The 23,931-nt window shown below is 39.0% G+C and overlaps 1 long non-coding RNA gene across 4 annotated transcripts in view; it reads right to left on the bottom strand.

Annotated features, from left to right (window-relative positions):
* Nucleotides 1-343: 343 nt before the first annotated feature.
* LOC121027428 (uncharacterized) overlaps nucleotides 344-23,931 on the bottom strand; it is a 67,515-nt gene continuing 43,927 nt past the window's right edge. For 2 of the 4 annotated variants that reach the window (XR_005788738.1, XR_005788737.1), the window contains exons 3-5: nucleotides 14,631-14,739; nucleotides 11,145-11,194; nucleotides 344-551 (exon numbers count right to left, since the gene is read on the bottom strand). This is a non-coding gene — a long non-coding RNA (uncharacterized LOC121027428). The remainder of the gene's footprint in view (nucleotides 552-11,144; nucleotides 11,195-14,630; nucleotides 14,740-23,931) is intronic. The other 2 variants (XR_005788739.1, XR_005788736.1) reach the window with 1 other exon arrangement.

Genomic DNA, 23,931 nt, shown 5'->3' on the forward strand with positions numbered 1-23,931 from the left:
ATTAGTATCCCTCCTCGGCTAATTTAGCCAAGTACATTCCAGAACTCTCCCAATCAGTATATTAAGCAGATGTGGTCTTTGTCCACCTAGTATGTTGTGTTAGACCTTTCAACACTCTGCAGTCTTTTTATCACTCAGCTGCCAAGTTCCCTAGGGTAATCATAGACAGCTTGTCAATTTAATTGCAAAGAAACAGGCTTTCTTGTGACCATTCCAATTTTAGCTGCTACTTTAAATTGTACATGATAGTTCCTCCATGCTGTCTGCCCTTTAAACAGTGTGGATCTCTGCAAGCCTCTTAATGGTGATGGAAAGAAGAGGCAGGCATGAAAATTTGGCTTGCTGATAGAGCCTACAACATGCACTTTATTAAGTTGCTGCTTTAGGAAAGGAAGCTTTTCCTTGAGCCCTGTATGTCGCCATTACATTGCCAACACTAAATTATTTTTTTTTTCTTTTCAGTGTTCCACTTTCATGCATATTTTCCTCCTTTCTGGGTGATAGAGGATTCATAGGCCATCTGGATTCTGAAACATCTGGACACTGAATTTCTGCAGAGGAGAATCAGAGGAAAGAGACGATCAGTGGTACTGGGTGTCTCCGGAGAGATTTAAATCAACGATGAAATTTTGGTTGCTCCCTTTGGAACATTAACACAAAAAGTGAAAGGAAAAAACAACACATCACAGGAACCCAGTGTTCTAAGAACACCAAGAGTGTATAAGAAGGTAGGACTTTTAATATGAATTTAAGTCAATAACTGGATACATCTCTATATGTGATGTTATTTCTAAAACTTCCCCCTATTTTTTCCATTGTTATGCATTTTGGATTTAATGTAGTTAGATATACTTTTAACACTGCTGGGTGTAGATGGCGCATCCTTTGAACCCATTTTACTTTAAGCCATGTATGATTCAATTCAATAAACCCTTATTTATCAAGTTTTATATGTAAAGTCACAAAACTACCATACTAAAAATGCTGAGATGTTCAGCTTGGTAGAAAGACTAGTCGTGAGCACCTCTTGGGTAAATCAAGAAGAGTTACATTTCTAAGATACACAGAAGAAGATTAGAACAAAGAGATAAACAATGTTTCCTAGGACGGTGGGAGCTGTAAACTTCTGGAGCCAAAAATCAAGAACCAAGGTGATAATATATGAATGAGATAGGGTCTCAGACCTTTAGAACGTTCAAATGGTCTCTTACAAGCTCAGCTTTAGGTATGCATGTGTATACGTGTGTGTGTAAGGATCTGCAACAGGCTTAGAGGCTGCTCTGGAAATGCTCAGGGGACCACCTATTCTAGGCCATCAATCTTGGTGTTATACCATACATAACATGAGTGCACGGTTTCCATACAGTCTAGCCAACCCCAAGCAAGTGCTTACCTATCACCCTCAGGCTTTCCCCACTAATGTAGCCGGGGCCACTGCCTTCCCTGAACTTGAGCTTCAGAACCAGAACAAGGGCCAGTTGCTCAGACTGCTCAGCGAATCTCAGGAAGCAGCCCTTACCAGTAGTAAAGCTTCTCCTTTGTGCAAAGGCACTAGATTCAGCTGTCAGGAAGTATGCGGAGATGTATAGATCCTGTGATTTATTCCCCACACTGTTAAAAGATTTTTTTCTTCTACTATATTTTCTCTGGTAAATATGTGGGTTCTTAATTGATAGATTTTCTTTGCTGAAAAACTGAAATTGCTACAAAGCACTCTTAAAAGGACATGAGTTTGAAGCAACTAACCTTCCACAACTTCAGGCAGATTTCCTGAACTATGTGATGCTTTGCCATACTTAAAAAAAAAAAAAAACTGTTTTAAAACATGCCAGTTTAAGTTGATTTCTAGGAATCCAGAACAGTTCAAAAGAAAAAGAATTCAACAGCAAAATTTTAGTAACTATTTTTTTAATTAGGCATATCTACATTTAAATATAATAACTCTCTGAAATAAGGGACTACAGACATATTCTCTGTTTTCTGCAAGTCCACTGTGCCCTCAATTTCCTCTAACTGCATCTTTGGTGAGCCCCACAATGAAGTACAATATTAGATGTTCACTTGTATGATATCAACCTTGTATGAAGAGAATGAATAAAAAATGAAGTTCTTAGCTGTGATCTATTTCAGATTAGCCATTTTCATTTATAAAACTGTTTATTTTACTTTGTCAGCTTGAAGGTCAATCCAACTTCAAATTGCACCTTGTAGAATTTCAACAAAGATATGAGGCCCATCTCTGCTTCCTTTAAGACTAAAGGGGAAAAGCTGAGTCTTAACACGGGTATTAGGCAGAGCTTTATGAAATGGACCAGATCAACACTGATAGAAAACTCTCAAAGACACTCTACTTTGAAGTCAAAACATCAGGGCCTGGACAAGGTGGCAGATGGCATCAGGATTAACAAGCATTAATTGTGGACATTAACCCACAGCAAGCTGTAAGCACAAGTTCAAAGGAACACTTGTCACACACTAAGGGAGGAATAAACCACAAAAAATTATAACAGCTATCATTTTACGTACAGTGTATCAGGGACTATTCTGTGCATTTAAAATTTTTTTTAATGTTTACTTTTGAGAGAGAGAGAGAGAGAGAGAGAGAGAGAGAGAATCCAATGCAGAGAATCCACGCTGTCAGTGCAGAGCCTACATGGGGCTTGAACCCACAAACCCTGAGATCATGACCGAGCCAAAATCAAGAGTCAGACACTCAATGAACTGAGCCACCCAGGTGCCCCTATTCTGTGCATTTTTAAAATTTTTTTAACGTTTATTTATTTTTGAGAGAGACACACACAGAGTATGAGGGGGGTGGGCAGAGAGAGAGAGAGACACAGAATGTGAAGCAGACTCCAGGCTCTGAGCTGTCAGCACAGAGCCAGATGCAGGGCTTGAACCCACGAGCCGAGCCGTGAGATCATTACCTGAGCCGAAGCTAGACGCTTAACTGACTGAGTTACCCAAGCACCCCATTCTGTGCATTTTAGAATGATCATCTCACATCTCCACACTAACTCTTTCAGGTAGGTACTGCTGTTATCCCATTGTACAGATGACGAAGCTGAGGGACATGGAGGTTAAGAACCTTGACCAAGATCACACAAGCCAAGTACATGAAGAAACAAGGACTCAAAAACCCAGGCAGAAAGACTCCGATACTCGTATTCTGAATGAGAATGGTATGTGTATATGCAGTATGAAGAACACTATGAAGGACACAACCCAGTATGCTCAGATACTGATGTACATGAAAGCAGGCCCAGTCCCTCCTACATAGTACCATAAACTCTTACATCATCACACTTTACTATAATGATGCATTTCACGCCTGCCCCACATGATTGTAAGCTTCACTTAGAGACCATGTCCATTTTCTTCACATTATAAGGTCAGTGCCTAGCATATCACCTTGTCACACTGTAGCCGTTTGATTAATATTTGTAGACTAAATATTCAATAATTAGATCTATTGAATATTTATTGAAATGTGATTTCTTGTGAGTCACTGTCCATTCCTTAAAGAGGCTATAAATAAGGCCACAGAAGGGTGCCTGTGTTGCTCAATAGTTTAAGCATCTGACTTCGGCTCAGGTCATGATCTCACAGTCCGAGGGTTCGAGCCCCGCATCGGACTCTGTGCTGACAGCACAGAGCCTGGATCCTGCTTCGGATTCTGTGTCTCCCTCTCTCTCTGCCCCTCCCCCTCCCAAAAGTAAATAAACATTTAAAAAATTTTAATAAGGCCACAGAGTCCAGTAAAAAGAACATGAAATTCAGACACAAATAACTTAGGTTCTGATCTGAACACCACAACATCCGCAGTGCTGTGGTCTTGGACAAACCACTAAACCTCTGAAATCTCAATTTTATCATCTGACCAGGAAGCACAGTAAAAATACGTTTCTTAAGCAAGTTTGGGGTGTCCTACAAACTATCATTATGATAACGACAGGTTCTTCTATTTGGTGATGAAATATCTAAAAAGCCAAATATTTTTTATGGATTCTGGAAACAGGAACACAGAACAGGAAGTCATAAATACCAAATGCTCACTTCACTGAAAAGACCCTGTATCCTCAAACTTAACCTGAATAGGCCTGGCTGCTTTTCTTGTAATATATCCCATCTTGGAACTTGTGCTATAGGAAACAGCAGCCTGGGTATGCCTCTGGGATTAAAGCATTTCTTAAGTGATTCAGATCATCAGAACTTCTGCCCCTTAAAATGGGCTGGCTTTTTAAAAAAAAGTTTTAAGTACCTTGAATTCTTTATCCAGAGCTTAACTCCCCAGAGGCATGTTAGGGCTTTTACTCAAGTAGATCTTCTCAATATTCCAGCCATTCTTCCTGAAGATACTGCTTCCTCTTAGGTTGGCTTTTTTTGGGAAGCAGTCTTTTGTCTTCAGTAAGGAAAATCGTTTTGCTTTTTGCTTACATATTTTCCTTTTCCGAAAGGACCAAGCTCAGAAACTACTGTGAGATAAAATCATAGATGCACTATTTCATATGGCCTGAACCCAGATTTATTTTTTTCTTTGATGGGAATTTTAGCAATGCCCATAAAATATATGGCTTTCCTAAATCAGTCAGTCACAAAAAGGAAGTATGCCTGTATTTGGCAAGTGAATTTAAAAGTGGATCCTCATGTTGTAATAATCCCTTTAAATTTTTTTTAATGTTTATTTATTTTGGAGAGAGAGAGACAGAGTGTGAGTGGGGGAGGGCAGAGAGAGAGGAAGACACAGAATCTGAAGCAGGCTCCACGCTGTGAGCTGTCAGCACAGAGCCCAACACGGGGCTCGAACTCACAAACTGCTAGATCATGACCTGAGCCAAAGCCGGACACTTAACCGACTGAGCCACCCAGGTGCCCCTGTAAAATCTCTTTATAAATGGAGTTAGTTGTTAAAGTAATTTTACCACTTTAACCTTACTTACACCGGTTTTAGTCCCAGCTGAAAATCACAACTTTTAAAATATTCTTTAAAACCAAATTCCACTATAACAAAAACTATGAATAAGTCTGTTATTAAGTATAATAAAAGCTGACATATTTTTTATGATTATAAGCATTACTAATATAAAAACAGATTTTAAAATTACAAACACATCTCAAAAAGTGACCTATCCAGGGGTTCTTGACTATGGTCCATTCATAAAAGTAAGAAAGTCTTTGAATTTGGATAAAAACAAAAATTTCACTTTTATTTCCAGGTCTGATTAAAATGTTACATTTCCTTTCATTACAGATGTTAGGAACCAACCACAATAGTATTAGTAGTACCTGTGATTTTGTCACCAATAAAAAACACAAACATTTTCCAATTATATTATAGTTACTGCAAATATTTCAAAATATCATTTTTATCCATTACTAGAGCATGTTAACTAATTGTTAATAAAAAAGAACCATATTTCTAGATCACAGCATTTTAATATTTTCTAACTGCGTTTCCGTATAATTAGATGCCTTTGTAACCCTATATAATTTACTTCATGCATTTAAACACTTTGTTCTGAGAGGGAGTCCATACACAGGCTTTACCAAACTGCCAAAGGGCTCTTTGGCACCAAAAGAAGTTATGAACCCCAATTTTAAAAGCCCCATATTTAAATAATTTAGTGTATACTATGGACTGAATTGTGTCCCCCCAAAATTCACATGCTGAAACCCTAACCCCCAATGTGACTGTATTTGGAGATGGGGCCTTTACGGAAGTAATTAAGGTTAAATGAGGTCATAAGAGTAGAGCCTTGGTTCAATAACATTAATATCCTTATAACAAGAGATACCAGGGCTCACTCCTTCTCCCTGCTAGTGAGGACACAGCAAGATGGTAGCCATCTGCAAACCAGAAAGAGAGCTCTTACCAGAATGTCTCATGCTGGCAGCCTAACCTTGGACTTCCAGCCTAGAGAACTGTGAGAAAACAAATTTCTGTCAAGCCACCCATCTGTAATATTTTGTCATGGCAGCCTGAGCTGACTGATACAGAGTAACATTAGGTATATCCTTTTTGAAGGCTTCCTTACCACTTTCTGTGGTTGCAAACTTGGGTGTTACTGGGGAATTCACCGTACTCCATCAAGATGCAAGCCTCAGAGCCTTTTTTAAGGGGAAAGTCCTAGAAGTTATTTAAATAGATATCCTAAAAAGGAGCCAATCTATTAGACAATAATACATAACATTTTTAGATACAGCTCTGATTTGTCTCAGAAGTAAATGGCAATTGCTACAACCGCTATCAGATTCCAGATTCTACTTCCATTGGCAACATTATTTTCCCAAGTCCCCTGTGCTCCAACTCCCTTCTGAGACACTCCACTGCTCCTTGGCAGGCCCCCACCTGCCCCACAGGAAACCCCACAATTCACCCAATTAGGCAGCTGGATGTCCTGACTGCAGGTGGCTAATTGTGAAAAGGATTTTTGTTAAGGACCCGTCTTCCTACATCAGCACTATAACCCACTTCAGAAAACACACCATACCATTTCTGGTTAACCTTAAAACAATCACGTGAAAATAAAGAGGACTGTCAGTAGAGCAATTTTATAAATAGCTAAAATTAAACAGAGCAAGACTGGCAGTGCTAATGCATAAGCAAAGAACTGACTTCCTGCATTTCATTGAGAATTCCTGATAGCAAACTGCAGTATGTTTATTATACATTAATTCAACACAGCATTCAAAATGAATTTATGCCCTGGCTGAAGGGTGCGATATTGAAACTAAATATTATTTATTATCTTAATATTAGTAACCAACTAAAAAAAAATGTGTTAACAATTCAGAGTGTTTAAAAAGCTAAGGATACCATAGCTCTACTTACCAACCAACAGCTCTTGCCTTAATTTATGCAAGTGTAGCCCTATAGCTAAAAGCTTTGTATATTTGTTTCCCCATGGTATTAGTGCTCAAAAATAGGACACTCTTTCAAGGGCACCTTATAAACACAGAACTATAATTTATTTGGCAAATTAAAGCTCATATAAAACGTGCACACAGAGGTACAGATTAACATATTTAATTTCAATATTACCTGCAAACCTATTTTTTCCCATACACTGTTCTAATTAGTCATATAAAATCGAGTCTGTGTATTATAAGCAATTATTTTAGTGGAAATAGAACTGGATCTGAATTAAATATACTGTAAAAAGATAACACTTTTATGGAAATTAATATATCCATTTGTATCTAGAAAAATGTGTTCTAGTTAAATGGCAAGAGAATGTTGAGCATTCCAAACCTGATTGCGATAAAAGTTGAGTTTTTTTATGATTTAATAATACAGAATAATATGCAATCTTGGCATTATACCAATATTTATATTTTGATGATATTTCCAAGTTTCCAAATCCCCAGTAACCATTAGATTCATTTTTGTAGTGGAATTTTTCCTATTAGCAATATTAACTCCCCCTACAGTTGAACATGCAAATTGTTTGCGAACATTTTATTTAGTAATCGAGTCTTTTCCTATTTAAGCCTGTCCTGGGAACTACAGTGTTGTAGGTACCAAGCTTCCATTGCATTAACATAGTTGAAAATAGATGTTAATAAGGAATTATGCCTGCAGGTAAATGGAAGCTATAACTTTAGTGGCAGAGGCGTTAAGCTTTCTAAAAGTTGTCATAAACGGACATAAAGGCTTCACCACATAAGGAGATTTTTGAAAAGGACAAATTAAATTGAAGACACCTTGACCTAACACCGGGCATGTGAGTGGAGATGATCTAATGCTCCAGACTATCAGCAGCTCAGATAACCTCCCCAGAGAAAACTTCCCCAAACACCTGATCTCAGAGGGCTCTCCTGCCCTAGCCACACCCATTACTTACCTCCCCATCTGGTGTGTTACTTTCATAGGACAAATCAAAGTTGTTCATTTCCTTGTTTACTATTTGTTTTCCCCATTAAAAGAGACTCTGTAAGGATAAAGGCTAATCAAGCATTTAGTGCTTCTCCTGGCACAAAGAGGAGCTTGATTACCATTTTTTGAATGAATGAATGAATAAGTGAATGAATGAATGAACAAATGAGTGAGCTAATGAGATATTTCTTTAAAATATTTCTGTAAGATTATCTAGTATTTGACTGTCAAGTAATCTCATAGTTCTTAAAAGGTCTTTAAACTATTCCCTTTGATTCAGGATTAGCTGCCCATTGTATTCACAAAAACAGGGGCTAGAATTGTGTCCTTCCCCCTTTGAGTACCTTCCCAAGCAGATGAGAATCTGCCTTGCAAATTTGCAAATTACAATGCATCTTGTGTGAGGAGAACCCACAGAACTCCCTGAATGATACATGATTGTTTTTCAGCTACCCATCCTGGCCCCAAGTAACTCTTCCTGCAAAATGCCAAGTCCCTCTCCTGTCTCTCTATGCTAACTAAGTCTCATCACTCTCACCTCATGAATGGTTTCCTGGTTAGGGGCAGTTAAAACTAAGAAGTCCAACTAGCAAAGCACCCTAAGATTCACCATAGTTAACTAATTTTGAACATTGTCACCCTTTGGTCTGCCCAGCTTCTAAAGACTTTCAGAAAAGGCAAGCCCACAACATTTATTATCATGTGTTATAATGTCAAAACATTCTTCCTCTGATATCCCTCAATCCTTAGTAGAGGCTTTTCTTTTTCTTTTTGGATTTTCATTGTAGACGGACTATAGCTTGTCACCACTCGTTAACCATGCCCTGTTCTAACATTACAGCAAAGGACAAACAGGTCCGGCCACCTGGTCTCTTCTGTAGCATTCATTATTTTACATGCCTAGTTCCATTCTTCTTTCCAACTTAAAAAAAGGCTTCTGCAACTCTCAGTCTGGGTATCACACCGCCAGCCATACCATACCTGGTTTCTATTATTCCTCTCTAGCTTTTATGAGGTTTTTATCTTTTTTTAAAATAAAATGACTGAAAAATTAAATATTACTCACAATCCCACCTTATTTTGGTCTCAGTCATTGTACCTCAAGAGGCTGTTTTGCAATTCTGCCATTCATTCATCCTGCTTTCTCCCCTGTATTTAATACACATTTTAAGCAGAAACTTCCATTACCCTGTCCTTGAAGCCCTTCATTATTCACTTCTTTCCAGCTAAAAGATTTTAATTCATTGTTTTACAGTCTTTTTCTTCTTAGCATTTTGAATGGCTTCCCACTGTTCATGAGTTCAAAATCCTCACGTGGCCCCTTACGCAATCTGGCTCCTACCTTCCCTTCAACTGCATTTTACATCACCCTCCCATGGCACACCATGTTCTTGCCCCACTTGCCCGTGCTCTGTTCAGTGTGCACCCGCCCCTGGCTGCCCCAGGTTGCCTGCTCAGACAATTGCTCTGTCTTAGTTGGCTGACTCCTTCCTACTTCTCCTTCAGGTCTCCTTGAAAGCACCACTTTCTGGGGCATCTGGGTGGCTAGTCAGTTGAGTGTTCGACTCAGGTCATGATCCCAGGGTGGTGGGATCAAGCTCTCACTTTGGGCTTGACAATGAGCTCCTGCTTAGGATTCTCTCTCTCTCTCTCTCTCCCTCTGTCCCCCTCCCCCACTGGCACTTGTGCTCTCTGAATGAATGAATGAATGAATGAATGAATGAATTAGTGCCACTTTCTGTGGGAGGCTCACCCTGAGCTGACCGTCTTCCACCAGAGCCCCATGAGGTTTTCCTTCATAGAACTTTCTCATTATTGCAATTACATCTTTAGCTCATTAAGTATGTGTTTAAAGCCTGAAGCATGAAGACAGCCTGGTCCCTGGTCCTCTTGTCTCTCTCCAGCCTCACAACTTTGGCAGTCTCATCCACCTCAGGGTTTTAAACACCATCACCATACTGACAATTCCCAAAACCAGATGCAGGCATACATCCACTCCAGAGTCCTTTCCCAAACTCCGGACTCTGGAATCTAATTTCTTACTTGGCAGTTGGCCTACATATACTTAAAGACAGTATCAAACTTCACACATCTACCTCTGAATTCCAGCCTTCTGTCGAAAACCTGTTCTACCTGCAGCCTTCCCCCATACCCATTGATGGCAACTCCACCCTTCCAGGCGCTCAGGTCAGAGAACCTTGGAGTCCTTCTTCACATGCCGTTCTCTTTTACCTTCATCCAATCTCAGGAAATCCTGTCAGCTATTCCTTCAAAATATGTTCAAATTGTATCCATTTCTCACTACTTCCCCTGGACCTTCCTGGGTCTGAGCCACCTCACCACTCTCCTGAATTAGTGTGTGAGCCTCCTGGCTGGTCTGCCTGAGAACCTTGTCATCCACACTCTGTTTCAACACAACAGCCGCGTGGAACTTCTAAAATTCACGTGAGATTGTGTCACTCTGTTGCTCAAACTCTTGCAATAGCTCCCTATTTCCCTTTAAGGAAGAACCAAAGACATTACAGTGGTCTGTATTGCCTGTCTGACTTCATTTCTTCGTTACTCTGCTTCAACCAAATGAGCCATTTTGCATTTCCTCAGAGGGACAGGCACATTCCTCCTAAGGATCTCACACTGACTGGGCTCTCATCTGGGAATGCCCTTCACCCAGATATCCCCATGGATAAGCCCTCACCTCCTTCCAAATTTATTTTTCTTCTTCTATACTAATTATCACCCTCTAACATCCTATTTAATCTACTTGTTTTTTTACATCTGTTATTTTTTATCAACAAGAGTATCAAACAAGGGTTTTGCTTCTGAAGTCACGGGCTTTGTTGACTGATACATCGCAAGCAGCTGAAACACAGTAGGTTCTCAACTGTTTGTGAGATGAATAGAGAGGAACTTCCTATACAAACTGGACTTACACATGTTTCAAGGATAAGAGAAACAGTGTGTGAGAGAGTGCTTTGTGGGCCCAGTCCTCTTCGATGAAGACCTCAATCTTTATTCCTTCTACAGAAGTCTGCACCGTTGTCAATGGTATGTTTTTTCCCACATAATCTATTTACATATACCTATAACAAATACACTATTGTTTCCTGTGAGTTTTTAAATAATGAACAGCATCATACAACTGAAAAACAAAAACCGTTTGCAACAAGTAAGGTTCTAAGTGTGTGTGAGATTATTGTTACTTGGGGGTGGGGAATAAGGGACTCTCAAAACAAGTGATGAAATACAGATTTTTGCAGTAACCCTGTACCTTAACTCCAGCATGACCCTTGAATATCCCTCTTCTGAAAATGGAGTGCCCTATGAAAATAGAAATAAATGCAATTTCCTTAAGGTTAAGGCAAAGATTGAGGAAAATAAAATTCACTTTTCTAAGAGATGGTCTATTTGGTTTGTTATTCTCTGTGTGTTCTAAAGGATTCTGGTGGGATTTATATTCAATTTCTGAAAAAAGTGCCGAGAGTTCTGGACTTAAACACATCACAAAGGATATTTTCTCAGTCTTCCAAACATTTGATGCTTAAGTCTACTTCTAATTCCTGACCTCAAAGTTGATGTAACTTATAATTTACATAATATAAATTATATACAATATATATAATTATAATCTAGCATTTACTTGTTTCCGGAACATTTGACTATTTTTAGACTAACTTACTGCATTATTCATCTTTATTATCCACATATAATAATCAGATAACACTACCTTCAATGGTCTCTTGAATGAAAACCATTAATTGGTTCCTTTGAACTGCTTTTCCCCTACTGAAAGCTAGTTATTTACCTTAAAAGTAGATTATGCCACTTTCTCTTTTAAAGACCTTCTCCCATTATTAGTTTTTGTAACTTTGCCAATTTTTGTATAATTTTTGCGGTCTCCGTCAATATTTTTAAATTAATTATGATTTCTAAACAAGTTAAAATAGGCCTAGAATAGGTTCGTTGTCGTTTAACCCAATAAGTCTAGCAAGTAAAATTGAAAGCCGGAGTCAATGAAGCCACGTCGGGGTATCATTGCCAATTTAGCTATCAAAAGTAATCCATGATGATAGAGTTTATTACAAAGTACATTTAACACATTAATTATTAATCTACAGTGCAAAGCTTTTAACAAAAGTCTGTCCTTGATTGCTTTGTTTTCCCAAGTAGTTAGAGTCTACAGTTTTGTAATCTAAGACTAGTATTTGGCGCCTTGATCAAATTCCCAAAGTTCTGTAATGTCTCTTTTTATTGCCAGTAAATCCAGATGGAAGTGGCTTTTAGTGTTGTGATTGAGTGTGCGTTTATTAATGTTATCTATTAAGCACACACTGCACATTGCCCATGTAAGAACTTTCGGAATCATACTTGATAAATGTATTAAGCAAGTCCAAAAGGTTTCAGAACAAAATGAAGACTTTAGTATGTAAATTAAAACACTTTGTTGGCACTTAAAAAGCATCTTGGACATAAAGTTCTGACTCATTAATTATATATTAGAGCAAAGCCTCTCATCAATAAAGTTTTTTAAACTATAGGCACAAGTTCCCAAAATGGACTTTAGCTGAAATTCAAGGAGAAGGAGAGAAAGGAAGCCAATCAGAAAAATAGTAGCTCCTCACAGGGGAGGAAGGTTGGGAGATCAGGGGACAGATGTAAACTGAGCTGTGGGCATCATCTACTATTTTGGAACATTTCTGCGTGAAAAGACTAACAGAATTGATAGCGTCAACTCCCACAGAATTGTCAAAAAAATAACTTTTGCAGAGGCAGGTATATATTCTCCAACTGTTGATCCTTCCATTAAAGACCCAGAAAAAGTCTCCCTGTTCACACTTCCAAAACTTAACAGAGATTTTTTTAAAAAAGGAAATCATCAGTAGATGGAGTATTTAAAATGTTTTACATCCTCCAACCTTTCCTAATATTCTTTCCTTGAATAATTTTCCTTTAAAAATCAAGTTGTTGGGGCGCCTGGGTGGCTCAGTCAGGTAAGCATCTGACTCTTGATTTTGGCTCAGGTCATGATCTCATAGTCGTGAGATGGAGCCCCACATCTCTCTCTCTCCCTCTCTCCCTGTCTCTCTCTCTCTCTCTCTCTCTGCCTCTCTTTCTCTCAAAAATAAAAATAAAATTAAAATCGAGTTGTTCACTTAAAAAAACTAAAAAAAGATACAGGCCATTATTGTTGCTGAGGTCCCAGAACAGAGGCCCGAGATGTGCACTTGTTGCAAAATCAAACTCATCTGGGGCTCTGTCTGATAGGCAGTGGGACTGGAGATCACCTTCCTCACCCCTTCATCCCCCAGCATGTAGATGAGCTCAGGGGAGAACAGGACAGTGTAGATGGAAGGTCAAGGAGGCACAGGGGTCAAGCTAAGTTCCAGCCTTAGGACAGGGGCTAGAAAAGAGTGTGGCTTTAGAACAACACAGTGAAGAGCAACAGGATGGTCCTCAACCTGCACCCCATCCTTTCCCCCTGGGTCAAAGCCAAAATCACAGATAGAAGAATCTTGTATGTGAAAAGCAATATAGAACAAAGCCCTGTATTACTCAGGTCTCTGTAAGCATACAGCACACATACCAAATGTGCTTGGTGGCCTAACACCAGGGCTGACACAGGTGAGAAGAAGGTATGCCTCCACGCTGACAGGGGCCAAGGATCCCCAGCTGGGAGCAGTAGGAGATCATGTCATAACACTGGAGTGCAGGAGATGCTCTTTCTTTACCTCTACCCCCGCCCAAAGGCTTCCTGCAGTAATCAGAAAGGATTTGGGTCAGGAGGTAGAGATTAAACCAAAATTTACTTTTTGACTCCTCTTGGGACCCTATCACACAGACTTGACTGTGACACCATCTCTCCTTCCCCTCTGGAACCTGTCACAGCCTTGAACACCACCTAAGTGAGTGTTCAAATCGAAATGTGGAGTCCAAACAGAATCCCCATAGTTGAACCAACTAGCTCCCTCCAGAAATTCCGTGCTCAGACAGTGAGAAAAAGGCAGGTGAATGCACTTCTTACCTGCCTCTGTGAAGCACTGCTGAGCTTGGCACCTACAGCAAGTCATTTGCTTACAGTACACTTATAGTAAAAGGTTGGGGTGACCAGTTGTTACATCTCTCCCCATCCTCTGCTTCTCAGTGTTTGAGTCTTTGCTACTAATTGACAGTTTCTAGGTGAGGGATCATTCATGTAAAAGAGTAAAGATTTGTTACTTTACTTGCACTTTGTCAGCAGGACTCACTGCCAAAGTTTTAGGTCAGAAGAGCTCTGGGCAGCTGGAGGTGACCGCTCCAGCCATCCCAGGAGTACAACTGGGGCCTCTTTTTTTTTTTATTATTGTAAAAGAGCACAGGATATGACAGTTGAACCAGTGCGTCACCACAAAGTGCAAGTGGAGTGACAGACAGAGTGACAGACAAATTAAAGAGTAAGTTCTGTCTAGCAATTTTGGGTGACAGCACTTAAAATTTTTAGCTCTAGGATTGTTTAGGAATGACAGTATGCAGCTGAGAAAGGCAGCCTACCCACTATAAAAAGGAATTTGTGTGCGAACTTAGAAAACGCAGCCCTCCAAACTGAAGAAAAAAAAAGTCTTTACGTATGTTTTTAAATAGTAACCCATTAACCTTTTACACAGTCTTCAAATCATCTAAGGCCACGTGTCCTCATTAGCCCAATGTTTGGATCAAGGCTTTCAGGCAGATTTTGTTTCACCACCCCTGTAGAAACCCCTAGAAAACGGATTTCGCATACATGCGTTGTTGTCATTGTTCTGACCAATGAATGGACTGTGCTATCACAAACATCAGCTTCTGACCAGAAAAAGGCATCATGGTAAAACGTCTTCTTGGTAAGGCGTTCACTGCATGAGATGACAAATCACACCAAAATTTGCAATGATCTCCTTGGGAGTAGTACTAAATAGGGATAAGTACTCGTCACTCACTGAGTACTTACCATCCACGGGAAAACTGTGCTAAGTACTTTGTACTCATCCATCTCTGACATATCTAATGGACACTTAAGAAGTGTATGTTGGCGAGGGGTGCCTGGGTGGCTCAGTTGGTTGAGCATCTGATTTCGGCTCAGGTCATGATCTCACTGTTTGTGGGTTCCAGCCCCACGTCAGGCTCTTTGCTGACACCTCGGAGCCTGGAAGCCTGCTTCAGATTCTGTGTCTCCCTCTCTCTCTGCCCCTCCCCCACTCACACTCTGTCTCTTTCTCTCTCAAAGATAAATAAACATTAAAAAAAAATTTAAGAAGTGTGTGTTGGTGTGTTGGCAGGAACGAGGAAAGGAAGAGAGTTTTGGTGTAATTTAAAACTTTTACTGAGCATTTACTCTTTTGTCAGTCATTTTAAGAACCCGAAAAGCAAGCTGTTAAGCAGACAGCATTATTCCTTTTTTCCACTGGAATTTATTGAAGCAGGTCCCACACCCAGCCAGAAACATGCCTAAATTGCCTTTTGAATATTTGCACTTGTGGCCTTCAATCACAGGTAACCTGGCTGCCGACAACTAAGACTAATAGCTCAGAAGTTAAAGGAAATGACCCCGACTTTTCCTCACTTCACAGAAACTCTGAAATGGCTCCAGATACCATGAGCTCCTTACTTCTCCTTTGCTTTGTTCACTCTGAGGATTTCAAGGCAAGCAGCACCCACCCCACCCCCCAGGTGTGAACAACAGGAGATTACTCATAGATGGTATAAAAAGAAGGTGAGTGCAAAGGTCCAGGCCGGGCCTCAGTTGTCATCTAAACAGACATATCAGCTACAAAGCTTGTCCAAACATTCATCACAAACAGGTTTCAGAATGCTTTATATGGATCGGAGCCAGGTTTTTACCTTGTCGGTATCCCAGAAAGATGACCTATCTCAGTGCAATGAACTTTCAAATAACAATAAAAATTATTTGATTAGAAGAAAGAACAGGGCGGGAGGGGGAGCCTCCTGTGACTCACACAGCCTGAGGAAGGCGGGAAGAGCTGGCCCCCTACAGAATCCATACCACACTGCAGATTGAATTCAACAAGCTATTCAGGATGATGTTGTGACTAAGCATGAAATTGAAATTACACCATCTCCTGGGTCAGCGTGTTGTAAACACTTTTTCCTTCATTATTTCAGAATTTTTTTTTTAATACTGGTGCTTTGTTAGAGCTCACAAAATAACTAGTTTGTAAACTACAAGAAGAAATGTATGTCTTCTTATTTCCATTGTGTTGGAAGGACTTGGTAAGGAATGTTATTGTTAACTATCACTTACCATGTTGTCACTATTTCTATTAATTATTATTACCAACCTAAAGCTCGTCCTCCACAACCACACACTTTGCACCTGCAAAACAATATAGACAAACAGCCATTCAAATATAATTTGTGTTTCTTCCTTTGTTGCCAACCCAGTCTGATTCCAAATGGTTTCTTTTTTTTTTAATATGAAATTTATTGTCAAATTGGTTTCCATATAGCACCCAGTGATCATCCCAACAGGTGCCCTCCTCAGTGCCCATCACCCACTTTCCCCTCCCTCTCCCCGCCCATCAACCCTCAGTTTATTCTCAATTTTTAAGAGTCTCTTATGGTTTGCCTCCCTCCCTCTCTAACTTTTTTCCCCTTGCCCTCCCCCATGGTCTTCTGTTAAGTTTCTCAGGATCCACATAAGAGTGAAAACATATGGTATCTGCCTTTCTCTGTATGACTTATTTCACTTAGCATAACACTCTCCAGTTCCATCCATGTTGCTACAAAAGGCCAGATTTCATTCTTTCTCATTGCCAAGTAGTATTCCACTGTATATATAAACCACAACTTCTTTATCCATTAATCAGTTGATGGACATTTAGGCTCTTTCCATAATTTGGCTATTGTTGAAAGTGCTGCTATAAACACTAGGGTACAAGTGCCCCTATGCATCAGCACTCCTGTAGCCCTTGGGTAAATTCCAACTGGTTTCTATTCACCTCCTGACTCATAGCCCAGACTTTCATTTGCTGCTGATTCCTATCCTTTCAGGCTTGATATTAAAGGGGGGGGGGGGGCGGGTGAAACATAATTTTCTTAAAAAATGCATTTAAAAAGTATTTAATACTTATTCAAAGGTTAATTTTAAAACCCTGTGAAAATTATGGCTAGAAATAAACTTTCTTAACCTGAGTAATGACATCATTGTAAAGCTAGAGCAATCATAATATTTAATGATAAAATTATAGAATAACTCCCATTTAAATCACAAACAAAACAAGATGCCCACCATCCTATTATCACTGCTTCTATACAATATTATCATGGGTGTTTTACAATAATAAGGTAAGAAGGTAAAATAAAATGTATAAAAATTAGGAAAGATAAAACTGCTGTTTCCATCCAACATGACTATCTATAGAGTATATTCAAAATTATCTACAAACTTTTTAAACCAGTAACAGAGTTCAGCAAAGTGATCAGACAGATAAAAGTAATTTAACCAGCTAACACATATTATATTCTTATTGTGGGCCAAACACAGTTCTAGGTACTTTCCATATATTATTAACTAATCCATTAACTAATCTAATACAACAGCCCTCTGACAATAATACAATTACTATTTCCAAATAAAACTGATGTACAGAAAGATTAAGGAACTTACTGTTAGAGGTTGAATTGTGTTCCCCAGAAGACACGGTGAAGCCCTAACCCCTGGTACTTGTGAATATGACCCTATTGAAAATCAGATCTTTGCAGATGTAATCGATTTAAGATGATACCGTTAGGGTGGGTTCTAATCCAACATGATTGATGCCCTTTTAAGAATAGGGAATTGGGGCACAGACACGCACAGGGAGATCATTATGTGACTACAAAGTCAGAGAGTGGAGGCATGCAGTTGCAAACCAAGGAATGCCAAAGATGATTCGCAACCATCAGAAGCTAGGAAGAGGAAAGGAAGGAGTCCCCTGCAGTTTTCAGGGGGAACGTGACCCTGCCAACAGTTTGATTTCAGACTTTTAGCCTCCAGAACTGTGAGATAATAAATTTCTGTTGTTCTGAGCCACACAGATTGTGGTACTTTGTTAGGGCTGCCCTACCAACCTAATAAACTTGCCAAGAATCACACAACTAGTAAAATGACAAAGCTGGGACATAAGATCAGCATACCAAAATCAATACACTCAACACCAGTAAAAACAAGCTAGAAAATGTAATGTAAAAACAGATACTATTTACAATTACATAAAATACAAGATGCCTTAAAATAAATATAATAAAAAATGTTTAGGCTACAGTCGATTCTCATTATTCGTGGTAATTATGTTCTATAAAGTTGCCACATACACTAAAGTAGCAAATACTGAACCATTGCTCCTAGGGGAAATACAGGGAAGGGTTCCTGCAAGTTTCTGGTCACATTTTCACTGACTGATCAATATATAACTTTGTTTCATGTGTGTTTCTGTTTTAAAAGACCTTGGTTACTATATATTGTTGATTCATTAACACTAAACTCACAGCCAACAGCACTATAACTCATCCCTGAACAAAGCTTACATAACACATGTATTTTCTCTGAAAGGCACATCCCAGCCTTCTTGCCCTTAGGAGCACTAGATAACACTTCAGCACTGTGCTTGAGGGGGATTTTAAACAGTTAAATCACTGGAAAAGGGCAGAACAATATGAAAAATATGGCACTAAATAAACTGCAGGAAAGGACACTCATGTTTACAATACGAGAACTAAAACAAGAAAACAAAACATTGCTTTGCTGGAACTCGGCTGGGAACATGGGTGTATGTTAGTCAACTCAAATTTTTTGCTACTCTGCACGTGTTTGCCAATGACCGTGAATGCACGGTGAGTATAGATGTGGAAGATCACAAATAAATTTTAGGAAGTAGACAAATTCACAAATATGAAATCCACAAATAATGAGGACCAACTGTATTTATGGATAAAATTATAAAACCTTATAAAGGGACCAAAGGAAAAAAAAAAAAGACCTAAGTAAATGGAGATAGAATATGGTCATGAATAGGGAGACTCAGAATTATAAAGATATTAATTTTACTACAAATTAATTCCATCAAAATCCCAAGGAGTATTTTTAAAGAACATGACAAGCTGATCCTAAAATTCAAAGAGAAAAGGAAAGAACCAAGAATCACTAACATAATTTTGAAAACTAAGGTGTAGAGACTTATTCTATAATATATTAGAATAGTTATATTAATTAAGATATACAGGTCTAGACAGATAGAACAGGAGAGCAGAAAAAAGAGACCAGAACCAACAAACACTTACATAGAAATGTTGTTTGTGTCTGAGATGGTATTACAAATCAATAAATAAGGATTAATTATTCAGAAAACATGATCAAGACCAATAAGTTATCCAAGTAGGAAAAAAGATAGCTTCCTACTTCACATCATATCAAAAATGAATTGGAAAAAAAAATGAAAGATCCAAATGTAAAAAGTAAATAGTCAAAACATTTGGAGGGGCGCCTGGGTGACTCAGTCAGTTAAATGTCAACTCTTGATTTCAGTTCAGGTCATGATCTCACAGTAGTAAGTTGAGCCCACAGCAGGCTCCTTGCTAGGTATGGAGCCTGCTTAAGATTCTCTCTCTCCCTCTGCCCCTCTCCCACTCACGGGCATTCTCATTCTCTCCCTCCCTCTCTCTCACTTTCTCTCTGCCTCTCTCAATAAATAAATAATGAATAAGCAAATAATCAATCATTGGGTTAAAAATAGAGAAGATAATTAATGACTTCCAGGAAGGAACAGATCCATTTAGTAGGACAGAAAAAAGCACAAACCATAAAGGAAAAGATAAATAAATTTGACATTAAATTTTTAAAACTTCTGTTCAAAAAAAGACACCAAAGTTAAAATGCAATCTATGAAGCTGAGAGAAAGTATTTGCAATGCACATAATGAATAAAAAGTTAATATGCAAGATTTGTATACAAATCCTATAAATGAATAGGAAAAGGACAAAAATCGATTAGAGAAATAGACAAAGAACATGAATGTACAAAAAATACTCAACAGCATTAGTAATCAAAGAAATGCAAAACTTATTTTTTTTTTATTTTTTTAATGTTTATTTTTGAGACAGAGAATGAGCAGGGAAGGGGCAGAGAGAGACACAGAATCCAAAGCACAGAATCCAAAGCAGGCTCCAGGCTCCAAGCTGTCAGCACAGAGCCTGATGAGGGGCTCGAACTCACGGACCATGAGATCATGACCTGAGCCAAAATCAAGAGTCGGACTCTAAACTGACTGAGCTACCAAAGTGCCCCAAAATGCAAAACTTTTAAAATTGCATTTCATACTCATTCGATTGCCAAAAATTATCATACTTCCTAGTCTGATAATCCCACACTTTGGTAAGAATTTGAAGGAACAAGAACTTCCAACAATTCTGATGGAAACTGAATTGTAAGAAACACATTAAAAAAAAACAATTTGTCAATACCTACTAAAGTCAAAGTTGTGTGCATCCTTATACTCTGCAATTCATCCTCCAGGTAGAACCTTGGAGACACTTCTTCACGTGTGCATAAGATGACATGTACAAGAACGTGCAGTAGAGCATGATCTGTAACAGCAAAAATCTGTTTCTACCTACATGTTCATCAACAGCAGATTTGATTAAGTATGGTTACAGTCACATAATAAAGTATATAGGCACTAAAATGGATATATCAAAAAACTAAGACACAGAAGGGTATATAAGAATTTCATTTATAACAGTTTAAAACAGGGGCACGTGGGTGGCTCCGTCAGTTAGGTGTCTGACTCTTGATTTCAGCTCAGGTCAGGATCTCACGGTTCATGGGATGTAACCCCATGTCAGCCTCCATGCTGTTGGTGTAGAGCCTGCCTGGGATTCTGTTTCTCTCCTCTCTCTGCTCCTTCTCCCGGTCTCACTGTATCGCTCTCTCAAACTAAATAAATACACATTTTTTTAAGTTTAAAACAAAGCAATATTATATATTATTTATTGATATATACATATATCATAATTGTATGAAACATTCATGGGAAAGATTTATTTTTCTTTTATTTATATATGAAATTTATTGTCAAATTGGTTTCCATACAACACCCAGTGCTCATCCCAAAAGGTGCCCTCCTCAATACCCATCACCCACCCTCTCCTCCCTCCCACCCCCCATCAACCCTCAGTTTGCTCTCAGTTCTCAACAGTCTCTTATGCTTTGGCTCTCTCCCACTCTAACCTCCCCCATGGGTTTTTTTTTTTTCCTTCCCCTCCCCCATGGGTTCCTGTTAAGTTTCTCAGGATCCACATAAGAGTGAAACCATATGGTATCTGTCTTTCTCTGTATGGCTTATTTCACTTAGCATCACACTCTCCAGTTCCATCCACGTTGCTACAAAAGGCCATATTTCATTTTTTCTCATTGCCACGTAGTATTCCATAGTGTATATAAACCACAATTTCTTTATCCATTCATCAGTTGATGGACATTTAGGCTCTTTCCATAATTTGGCTATTGTTGAGAGTGCTGCTATGAACATTGGGGTACAAGTGCCCCTATGCATCAGTACTCCTGTGTCCCTTGGATAAATTCCCAGCAGTGCTATTGCTGAGTCATAGGGTAGGTCTATTTTTAATTCTCTGAGGAACCTCCACACTGCTTTCCAGAGTGGCTGCACCAATTTGCATTCCCACCAACAGTGCAAGAGGGTTCCCGTTTCTCCACATCCTCTCCAGCATCTATAGTCTCCTGATTTGTTCATTTTGGCCACTCTGACTGGCGTGAGGTGATATCTGAGTGTGGTTTTGATTTGTATTTCCCTGATAAGGAGCGACGCTGAACATCTTTTCATGTGCCTGTTGGCCATCCGGATGTCTTCTTTAGAGAAGTGTCTATTCATGTTTTCTGCCCATTTCTTCACTGGGTTATTTGCTTTTCGGGTGTGGAGTTTGCTGAGCTCTTTATAGATTTTGGATACTAGCCCTTTGTCCGATATGTCATTTGCAAATATCTTTTCCCATTCCGTTGGTTGCCTTTTAGTTTTGTTGGTTGTTTCCTTTGCTGTGCAGAAGCTTTTGATCTTCATAAGGTCCCAGTAATTCACTTTTGCTTTTAATTCCCTTGCCTTTGGGGATGTGTCGAGTAAGAGATTGCTACAGCTGAGGTCAGAGAGGTCTTTTCCTGCTTTCTCCTCTAGGGTTTTGATGGTTTCCTGTCTCACATTCAGGTCCTTGATCCATTTTGAGTTTATTTTTGTGAATGGTGTGAGAAAGTGGTCTAGTTTCAACCTTCTGCATGTTGCTGTCCAGTTCTCCCAGCACCATTTGTTAAAGAGACTGTCTTTTTTCCATTGGATGTTCTTTCCTGCTTTGTCAAAGATGAGTTGGCCATACGTTTGTGGGTCTAGTTCTGGGGTTTCTATTCTATTCCATTGGTCTATGTGTCTGTTTTTGTGCCAATACCATGCTGTCTTGATGATGACAGCTTTGTAGTAGAGGCTAAAGTCTGGGATGGTGATGCCTCCTGCTTTGGTCTTCTTCTTCAAAATTACTTTGGCTATTCGGGGCCTTTTGTGGTTCCATATGAATTTTAGGATTGCTTGTTCTAGTTTCGAGAAGAATGCTGGTGCAATTTTGATTGGGATTGCATTGAATGTGTAGATAGCTTTGGGTAGTATTGACATTTTGACAATATTTATTCTTCCAATCCATGAGCAGGGAATGTCTTTCCATTTCTTTAAATCTTCAATTACCTTCATAAGCTTTCTATAGTTTTCAGCATACAGATCCTTTACATCTTTGGTTAGATTTATTCCTAGGTATTTTATGCTTCTTGGTGCAATTGTGAATGGGATCAGTTTCCTTATTTGTCTTTCTGTTACTTCATTGTTAGTGTATAAGAATGCAACTGATTTCTGTACATTGATTTTGTATCCTGCAACTTTGCTGAATTCATGGATCAGTTCTAGCAAACTTTTGGTGGAGTCTGTCGGATTTTCCATGTATAATATCATGTCATCTGCAAAAAGCGAAAGCTTGACTTCATCTTTGCCAATTTTGATGCCTTTGATTTCCTTTTGTTGTCTGATTGCTGATGCTAGAACTTCCAGCACTATGTTAAACAACAGCGGTGAGAGTGGGCATCCCTGTCGTGTTCCTGATCTCAGGGAAAAAGCTCTCAGTTTTTCCCCGTTGAGGATGATGTTAGCTGTGGGCTTTTCATAAATGGCTTTTATGATCTTTAAGTATGTTCCTTCTATCCCGACTTTCTCAAGGGTTTTTATTAAGAAAGGGTGCTGGATTTTGTCAAAGGCCTTTTCTGCATCGATTGACAGGATCATATGGTTTTTCTCTTTTTTTTTTTTGTTAATGTGATGTATCACGTTGATTGATTTGCAAATGTTGAACCAGCCCTGCATCCCAGGAATGAATCCCACTTGATCATGGTGAACAATTCTTTTTATATGCCGTTGAATTCGATTTGCTAGTATCTTATTGAGAATTTTTGCATCCATATTCATCAGGGATATTGGCCTGTAGTTCTCTTTTTTTACTGGGTCTCTGTCTGGTTTAGGAATCAAAGTAATCCTGGCTTCATAGAATGAGTCTGGAAGTTTTCCTTCCCTTTCTATTTCTTGGAATAGCTTGAGAAGGATAGGTATTATCTCTGCTTTAAACGTCTGGTAAAACTCCCCTGGGAAGCCATCTGGTCCTGGACTCTTATTTGTTGGGAGATTTTTGATAACCGATTCAATTTCTTCGCTGGTGATGGGTCTGTTCAAGCTTTCTATTTCCTCCTGATTGAGTTTTGGAAGAGTGTGGGTGTTCAGGAATTTGTCCATTTCTTCCAGGTTGTCCAATTTGTTGGCATATAATTTTTCATAGTATTCCCTGATAATTGTTTGTATCTCTGAGGGATTGGTTGTAATCATTCCATTTTCATTCATGATTTTATCTATTTGGGTCATCTCCCTTTTCTTTTTGAGAAGCCTGGCTAGAGGTTTGTCAATTTTGTTTATTTTTTCAAAAAACCAACTCTTGGTTTCGTTGATCTGCTCTACAGT

The sequence above is a fragment of the Herpailurus yagouaroundi genome, unplaced genomic scaffold, assembly GCF_014898765.1.
Source record: "Herpailurus yagouaroundi ecotype Mexico unplaced genomic scaffold, PumYag 77, whole genome shotgun sequence".
Taxonomy (NCBI): domain Eukaryota; kingdom Metazoa; phylum Chordata; class Mammalia; order Carnivora; family Felidae; genus Herpailurus; species Herpailurus yagouaroundi.